Below are 8,572 nucleotides of genomic sequence, written 5' to 3'. Positions count from 1 at the left end.
GTTCATGATTTGCACTTAAAGACAAGACATACAAGTAGAATAGGAAAGGTAGGGAAAGATGATTCACGCCCTTTGCCCACCCCAGCAACATCACATCAACTCACCAAGACTCTGAGGCCCCGGCTAAGCAGCCTAGGCAAAAGAAATCCAGCCTTGGGACCTTGCTCTTGGGCTGCTGGCAGGGCTTGCAAACAGAAATCGGGGTCGCCACACCCTGTCACGAAATCTGGGGCTGACAGCTGGAGGCCCGGAGTCCAGTGGATGAGGAGTGGAAGAGAAGGAGCATGGAGAAAGTGAGTCAAATTCTTAGCGACCAGGCTCCGCACATCCCGGACTCTGATCATTCCTCAGCAGCCAGGCGCTTCACCTCGCTGAGTCTGCTTCTGGCTTTCTCTGACCTTAGCTGAACTGGAAGGTTGGGTCGTCTTGACCAGGTTTCGATCTCGAGTTCCCAGAACGCGCGGACGGGCGGACGCAAGCAGCAGCGAACAGCGCACTGCCCCTGGCTGAAGTCGCCAGCCTCGGCTCCCTTTCCCAGTATTATCCGCTTGGGCCCCCGAGCTCTGTGCCCGCTGATTGGCCGGTTGTCAGGCGGTGTGCACGCTGATTGGCCGAGGCGCTTCGGCCCGGCGCTCCCCGCCTCCTCGCAACCGCCGCGCCCCTCCCGCCGCGCTCCGCCAGAATCCTCCCTGGCGGCCTTCGGTGCAGCCGGGAAGTCTGTCCCGAGGTTAAAACCGAAGTGTGACGGCGCCGGCGGGAGCGAAGTCGCCATTTATCTCGTGGGCTAGAAAATAAGTAGACAACAGTCTTACAAATCACGTTGTCCTCAAGAGAAAGTAACAGACGACAAGGCAGCTTTCAGAAAAACTTAAGTCATCTGCATCACCAGTGTGTCTGCGACTCAATCATTAACCCAGTGTTAGGAGCGGAAATAAGAGATAGGAGCGGAAATAAGAGAAGCGCACGGAGGCATCCTACTTTCTCCTGCAAGAATAAATCAATGGTTACCTTGCACCCCAGCGCCGGCTTAAGAGGACATAATGACCTGCAGATACTTTGGGGGCTAGCGCCACTCATCCTCAAGGTGAAAAGTGGTTCCTCGTTAACTTTCACCACGCCCGTGAGATAGGCAGGTCACCAAGTCACTTATATTTTTCTATATGAATTCCTATGAGTTGATTTGGGAGAGAACGGGATATACGTGCCATTAAGAGATCTAAGTACAATATATTCACTCTAAGCATTTTTTTTTTAAACGAAACCTCCTTTTAAAGAGAACTTTTTGGTATTCGTGAATGTATTTACAAGAGGGAAAAGGGCTCCTTCGTAAATCTCTTACGTAAATGTTTTAATAACGGTTACGTTTCTGACATCTTGAAAAAGGGAATTAGTCTTCTAATTCAAGGCTGCATTTTATCTCGAACTAAATATAAAGTCACTTGGACACTTTTCTAGTTATATCTTTAAATAATCAGTGCTTCTTAGGATTGGTTTAGAAGACGGATTAGAAAACTGAATGCCTGTGCACTGAACACATAGTAGGCCCGCTACAGATATTTGTTAAACAAAGGAAATTACTGAAAGTTAGAAGTTAACCGCTAGTGGTAAAGAACCTGCTTGCTAATGCTGGAGACTCAAGAGACGTGGGTTTGATCCCTGGGTCGGGACGATCCCCTGGAGGAAGGCATGGCAACCCACTCCAGTGTTCTTGCTTGGAAAATCCCATGGACAGAGGAGCCTAGAGGGTCGCAAAGAGACGGACACGACAGAGCAGCGGAGCAGGCAGACAGGCAGGCAGAATTAACCAAGCTCGAACAGGTGGGAACGAGGCAGCTTAGGAAAGACTACTGTGAAACTAACGCGATGTGCTGAAGGCGCAGGGGGCGATGCGGAAAGTTCTTCCCTAGTTACCAGGCACTTGGATTTCTCTCTGTGCGGGTTCTTCTCTCTCGAGCCGCTTTCCATGCCCAGCGAAGGAGGTAGAGAAACAGTTCTGTTTATTGCTGTCCGCTGCTCAGTCCCTCTGGGCATTTCGGAGGGTCACATGGGAGCTGTGTCCGCTCAAACACAGGACAAAGAGCCAAGCAGACTCCTGTTTGGCACCACCTAGAAACACTGTGATTCTTAACCTTTTGCGTAGTTTCTTACACTCATCAGTGTGCATTTATTCACCATGTTAGAGAGTTTGAATTCTTGAGCGCAGAAGTGTGTTATTTGTCCCGTTTTTCCCAATGATGAAACTGAAGTTCAAAGAGGAGCCCTGGGTCACGCAGTGGGAGGGCAATGGACTGGTATGCAAGGTCCTAGGTCTGCCTCTGTTCTGAAGTCTCATACTTCGAGAAGTCCTTCGTTTCAAGCCAGAAAAACTCACAATGGTTTCGTGTTTTTTATTTCCCTGCGCGGCTTCTGATTTTGGTACCTGCCCTTCTGCGTCTCCCCGTTAGCTGTTTTTACCTTTGTAGCAATGGCACCCTACTCCAGTACTCTTGCCTGGAAAATCCCATGGGTGGAGGAGCCTGGTAGGCTGCAGTCCATGGGGTCGCTAAGAGTAGAAAACCACTGACTGACTTCACCTTCACTTTTCACTTTCATGCATTGGAGAAGGAAATGGCAACCCACTCCAGTGTTCTTGCCTGGAGAATCCCAGGGACGGGGGAGCCTGGTGGGCTGCCGTCTATGGGGTCGCACAGAGTCGGACACGACTGAAGCGACTTAGCAGCAGCAGCAGCAGCAAACAGCCTGTTCATTGCTTCTACCGAGACATGCTAACGAACTACAAACTTCCAACACTGCTGGCTGCGTGGGCAAGCAGTTGGCCGACTGGGTTTTTATTTAATTTAGTGCTTTTACCGGGGGAGGGGGCGGAGGACAGGAAATCGTTAGCCCTTCGCTAGTTGTTTTAAATATTAAAAAACAAAATTAAGAAAGTAGGTTTGCTAAACTAGTGGTTACCCTAAGAGAGAGGGACGGCACAAAAAAAGTTTGCAAATTTTGGGTAACTCGATTGAGGGGAAGGGGAACCAAGACAGAGTGAAAGGGGAAAGGGGGCGGGATCTGCTGTTTCCTAAACAGAAAATAAACAAGACGGGCAGCCCTTGAACTAGTTCGAGTTGTAAAAGCTGCTACACAAGGAGGAAACACGTGGGATTTGTGAACAGTAAACCGTGCGGGCTGAAACCAGGACAAGGGATTGGAGCTGGGAGGAGGGGTCACCTGAGGACCATGAAGGCAGCTCCTGAAAGCGTAAGGAAAGTGCGAGGCCCTCAGAAGTCTGAGCCCGCTGTGCCTTTCCCTGCGCCGCATCTGGGTAGATTTGGGGAAAGCAGAGCCAGAGAATTTTCTGGAGGGGTGGAGTACTCTGGATCCAGGTGGGTGGGTCCTGGACCATTCCCTCCACTGCACGCAGGCCCCCACCCTTCCTCCCGCATTAAAAACCTACTCTACAGCCCTATTGCTTCCTCCGGACTTCCCCACCCACCTCCACGTACCTTCCCCAACCTGTCCTATTCTCTTTGCACCCCACCTGTGGTACTTTGGGGGCAAACAACTGTAATCGTGATCCTGTTGAATTACACTCCATTCCCTGACCCTGAACTCCCCAAGAAGATCAAGATCCCTCCAATTGCTGAGAGGTGAGATGGTGTCGGAGTGGAGAAGTTTTTATCTTAGGAGTTTAGGAAAACCTGAGGAACTCTAATATTAAATCAGAAATTATCTGGACTGCACAAACTGGTTAGTAAACTAAATATACAGAGGCAGCGGAAGTGAGAGAGCCTGGGCTGGTTGTTGGTTGTTCCATCCATTACCTGATTTGGTTAATTATATCCCTGGGCCTCAGTTGCCTTATCTGCACAATGGGAAGAATGTCCATCTTTGGCCCGTTGTAGTAAAGAGGACAGTTTTCACACAATGGGAGTTTAATAAACATTATTTGGCCAGTGGGCGGCCGCCCTTGCAGCCCCAGGGGGCCCGGCCACCAACTGTCTCCCAAACTTGACTGACAGGCGATGGCCCAGGAACCCAGCTCCTTTCCCCAGGGCCCTCTCTGAAAAGGGGTCAGGCCCTGACTGCAGATCTATTAGGCGAAGAAACAGAAGGTCTTTTGGCTTGTAAACCAACACCAAATTACAAAGTGCAATTCGGCGTCTCTCTAGTAAATTACAAAGCTGCGGGCCGCCACTGTCTCCGCCAGTCCCCCATGGTGGGGGTAGCTTCGGGAGTGTCTTCTTTCTGAGCTGGCCGGCGCTGGGGGTCCTTTCTTCTCCCTCTCCCTTTGCTGCAGCTCTCTCTCTTCTCGCACCCCTTTCCTTTCTCTTGAATCTCGGACACACGCAATGCTAACTTCCCCCTTCCCCACATCGAGTCAAGCAAGGGAACCTGGGCGGGTGGGACAGAAAGGGGGCGCGGGGAGTTTTCCTCTTTCAAAATGATAGGGGCTTTCTTTTCTGTTCTCAAAAAAAATAAAATAAAAGCATGTTTCAAATTGGCCGCGCTCGCCCGTTAATTCCTTGCTAAGAATCGCAGCCGGCCGCCCACCACGCGAGCTCAGGTGCCACTGCAGGACGCCTAGCTTCCCAAGCCTGGCCCGGTCACTTCCTGCGCGTTCTCTGAGGCCCCGGCTGCTAGAATGGAGCGGGGTTTCTGGGTCCAGGCGCCTCTAGGGTAACCAGCTTGGAGGCCGAGTCCAGGTTTGGGAATAGGCTCTCAGGGGTTAAAATGCTTGATCTGCGGTTCCCTGGCTGGGGACATCGAGGAGAGTCCTTAACTCCCTCTGCACCTCACTTTGCACAACTGCAAAGTGAAATTAACCTTAAAGGACAAGATAGGTGCAGAGGCCTTGGCACGGTGACCCGCCCGCACTAAACGGTCAGTACCTAGGAGTTATTTGTTTCAGTTTTATCATTTGAATTCAAGGCACTGGCCTGCGGAGAGCCCAAGGGAGCCCGAAGCCGGGAAATACGAGGCCGATTTCCTGGGTCCTCGCCCGACTTTCCAGCATCCAGGCCGGGAGGTGAGGCCTGCGCTGCACCGCCAGCCTGAGCGGCCTCGCGACGTCAACCTGCCGGCAGCGCCCGGAGTGGTAAATGGTTTTTGGAACCGTCTAAGCATCGCAGAAGAGCTCTGCTTTGGCTGATAAACGCTCCGGTTTCTTTTCAGAAGACGACCTCAAACCCACCTCCTCTCGCGGAAGGCTACTCTTAACGTTATATCGTCTCACAACTTCTACCGGCTGTGGACGCAGCGAAATAAATAATCCCAGATGGGACTGCGGCGATTCGATTTCCCAATTTGCTTTGCGTAATCAAATATATGACCAGTCAGAAGCCAAGAGGAGGGGGCCGGGGGATGAGGCAGCTAGCGGAAGATAACTGTTCTCCGCGAGGCTTTGGAAGTCTCCTTTTCCCTGCTCCCTGCCCTGCATGTCTAGGGGGAAATGCTGAACAAAAAAGGACAATGCGATCTGCGCTCTCATCCCTCCTCCGTGGGAAGCAAGATTTAAATCACAGGCATTTATGACAGAAGGGGACGCACTTAGTCAACGCCCCCTCGTTTTACAAACGGAGAAGAAAATTGAGTTTTGGAGAGTGCATGGGACTTGCTAAGGAGACACGCAGCTCCACAATGACTGCGTGGGACCAAAGGGTCCACAGTAACTCCCTCTCCACCTCAAAGTCTTCACACCATTCAAACAAACAAAAATGTGCCCTTTGTGGGAGGTGAATGGAGTTAGATGCTGGGTGTGTGAAGCAATCCTAGAACATCCAAGGATCTGCCAGCCAGCCCGACCCAACCCCCAGGCAGCTTCCATCCTCCATGCTGGGAAATGTGGCTCAATTCACTTGGGGGTCAAGTAGCTTCTAGGAGATGAAGCAACTGCAGGCGTCCATGACTTCTCAGTACCCATTCCAAATGGCCGTCAGGGGAGGTATAGGCTCAGGCTTGTAGTGGGGCCTGGGTTCCAATCCCGTGGGCGTGTCTTTGCTTGTTGCCACATCGGGAGGCACACTGAGCTCCTGCTGGGGGCCTCCCTGAAGCCCCTGGGAGCCTCATGCTTACCTGACCATGAACCCTTATCCCTGAGAACTGCTCACCTCTACTCCCATCCCATACTGGGCCTTAACATTTCTAGAGGACAGCCTTTAACCACACTCAAATCACTCTCCATATTTTCCCAATAGTCCAACTATTAATATCAAGTAGAGAAGAAGAGGAAAGCAAAGTGTTTGTGATGCAGGCACTATGGTGAAAATTTAATTCATCCCTGGTAGGGCCCATTGGGTAAATCCTTTCACTTTCCTGGGCTTCCAGTTTCTTGACTAAAGTGAAGAGTAAATTTCATTGGTTTCCAAGTTCTCTCTCAAACAGTAACAAATGTAAACTACCATTTGATGGACTCATGGTTCGGATCATAAGGGCATGAAGAAAGTCCAAGAAGGACAAGAAGAGGAAAGAGGAAAAAGAAACAAACAAACTTGGTGTTGATTTTGACATCTTGGTGATATTCTGCTCCTGCATATTTCCATTACTGATCTTATCTAATCAAAATCCAAGTCAAGTATGTGATAATAAAACCCAAAAATGTCATCTAGTGAAAGAAAGGGACATAGAGTAATTTCACAAAAGATTCAGTTCCCTAGAGCCCAGATCCAGTGTGGTGGATTCATTCAAGTGACAAAGAGGGTTCTCACATGTCATCAAGGTTCCATGATGCTGTAACTTCCAGATTCAGTCCAGATGGCTGAATTTTAAGGAAAGAAAAGACAAAAAAAAAATTACCAGGTCACTTAAATAGGCCTCCCTATCCCTATCCTGGGAGAAGGCAATGGCACCCCACTCCAGTACTCTTGCCTGGAAAATCCCATGGACCGAGGAGCCTGGTAGGCTGTAGTCCATGGGGTTGCAAAGAGTCGGATAGGACTGAGCGACTTCACTTTCACTTTTCACTCTCATGCATTGGAGAAGGAAATGGCAACCCACTCCAGTGTTCTTGCCTGGAGAATCCCAGGGACGGGGGAGCCTGGTGGGCTGCCGTCTATGGGGTTGCACAGAGTCAGACACGACTGAAGTGATTTAGCAGCAGCAGCATCCCTACCCTGTGTTCTAAGCTTCCTCTGGGGTTTGAGTTTGGGCTCTGGAGAGGGCCAAAATATTTTCTTTGCTGTTAACCCCAGGAAGTCTCCCTGAAATGTGTCCTTGCTGGCTGGCTGAATTCCTTCCAGTTTCTACCAGAAGCATCCCTATGGTCAAGCTTTACTCTAACCTAGTAGAAGAGTCCAACAGTGTGACACAAAGAGCACAGATGCTCCCTCCTGATGGATTGGGGGTGGGGAGGGAGTGGCTAAGAAAAGAGGATCAAACTGTACTTGGCTCCTGCTCACCCTGGATTCACATAGATAGCAAGCAACTATCCATACATCCAAGTGACTGAAGTGTGATCACAGGTCTGGAAGCCAACTGGCAAAAACACAGACACTTCTACACAGCACTTGACCTGCCTGAGACAGTTCTAAGATTCTTTTTCTCTATGAAATAAGCAGTGTAAAAAAAGTAGAAGAGTCTCCAGAGATTTTCCTGTTCTAGTCTTGGTTTTGCCAACTAAAGTAACCCTTGACCTTGGGCCAATTTACTCACCATTACTTCTTTAGGCTTTGACTGGCTACTCTGCAAAATGAAAGGCTTGAACCAAGTCACCTCTAAAGGTCCTTCCCATATTTTTAAAAAAATACTTTTGGGTGGGGTGAGAAACTGAAAAAGGCTTGTGTGATGGTTTCTCCACGGAGGTGTGTGGGGAGAGAGGGGACGGGAAAGACGAAAGCCCAGCTTGAGCGCGCAACCCTCTTACAAAGTGCTTACATAAACTTGAAGAGCCAGGAGGAAATACTCTCTTTGAAAAGCTGACCCCAGACAGCAGGCGGGTGTTCTAAGGAAGGAAGATGAGTTTGAAGGGGGCAGGCAAAGGGGAGATGTCACTTGCTTCACACTGATTCAACGGGGCGGGAGTGCAGGTGCAAGAAACTCCCATTCTCGCCTCCTGGTCACCAAGCCTCGCCACCCCGCCCCCTGCCCTCCACCCCTGCCCCTTCTTTAGTAGAAAATTTATTGTCGAGGTGAGGCCAAGCTAACAAAACTGCAACCCCGGGTGCCTGCCTCAGACCCCTCAAGAATGCTTTGATCCTCCCACAGTGCCTAGTGGACTCTAGCCGATTGTATTGTCAAATGCCAGGGACCCCCCTGGGCCAGGCCACTGCCCAAGGATCCAGCTTCCTCCAAAACAGGGACGGGTGCATCCTCCCTACCAAAAGAAGCCACACGGGGGCGCCATGGGGCGGGCGCACTGCTGCTGCTGGTAAGTCGCTTCAGTCGTGTCCGACTCTGCGCGACCACATAGATGGCAGCCCACCGGGTTCCCCCGTCCCTGGGATTCTCCAGGCAAGAACACTGGAGTGGGTTGCCATTTCCTTCTCCAGTGCATGAAAGTGAAAAGTGAAAGTGAAGTCGCTCAGTCGTGTCCGACTCTGCGACCCCATGGACTGCAGCCTGCCAGGCTGCTCCGCCCATAGGATTTTCCAGG

General features: G+C 50.6%; 1 protein-coding gene across 1 annotated transcript in view; it reads right to left on the bottom strand.

Annotated features, from left to right (window-relative positions):
* The window catches only part of DMRT2 (doublesex and mab-3 related transcription factor 2), a 7,260-nt gene extending 6,551 nt beyond the window's left edge, over positions 1-709 (bottom strand). Inside the window, 1 exon segment of the mRNA XM_010860732.1 lies at positions 105-709. The gene's annotated coding sequence lies outside the window, so the exon portion shown is untranslated.
* Between the last annotated feature and the right edge of the window lie 7,863 nt (positions 710-8,572).

This window comes from Bison bison, unplaced genomic scaffold, assembly GCF_000754665.1.
Source record: "Bison bison bison isolate TAMUID 2011002044 unplaced genomic scaffold, Bison_UMD1.0 scf7180017864469, whole genome shotgun sequence".
Lineage (NCBI taxonomy): Eukaryota > Metazoa > Chordata > Mammalia > Artiodactyla > Bovidae > Bison > Bison bison.
This window is presented reverse-complemented; position numbering and strand designations above follow the sequence as displayed.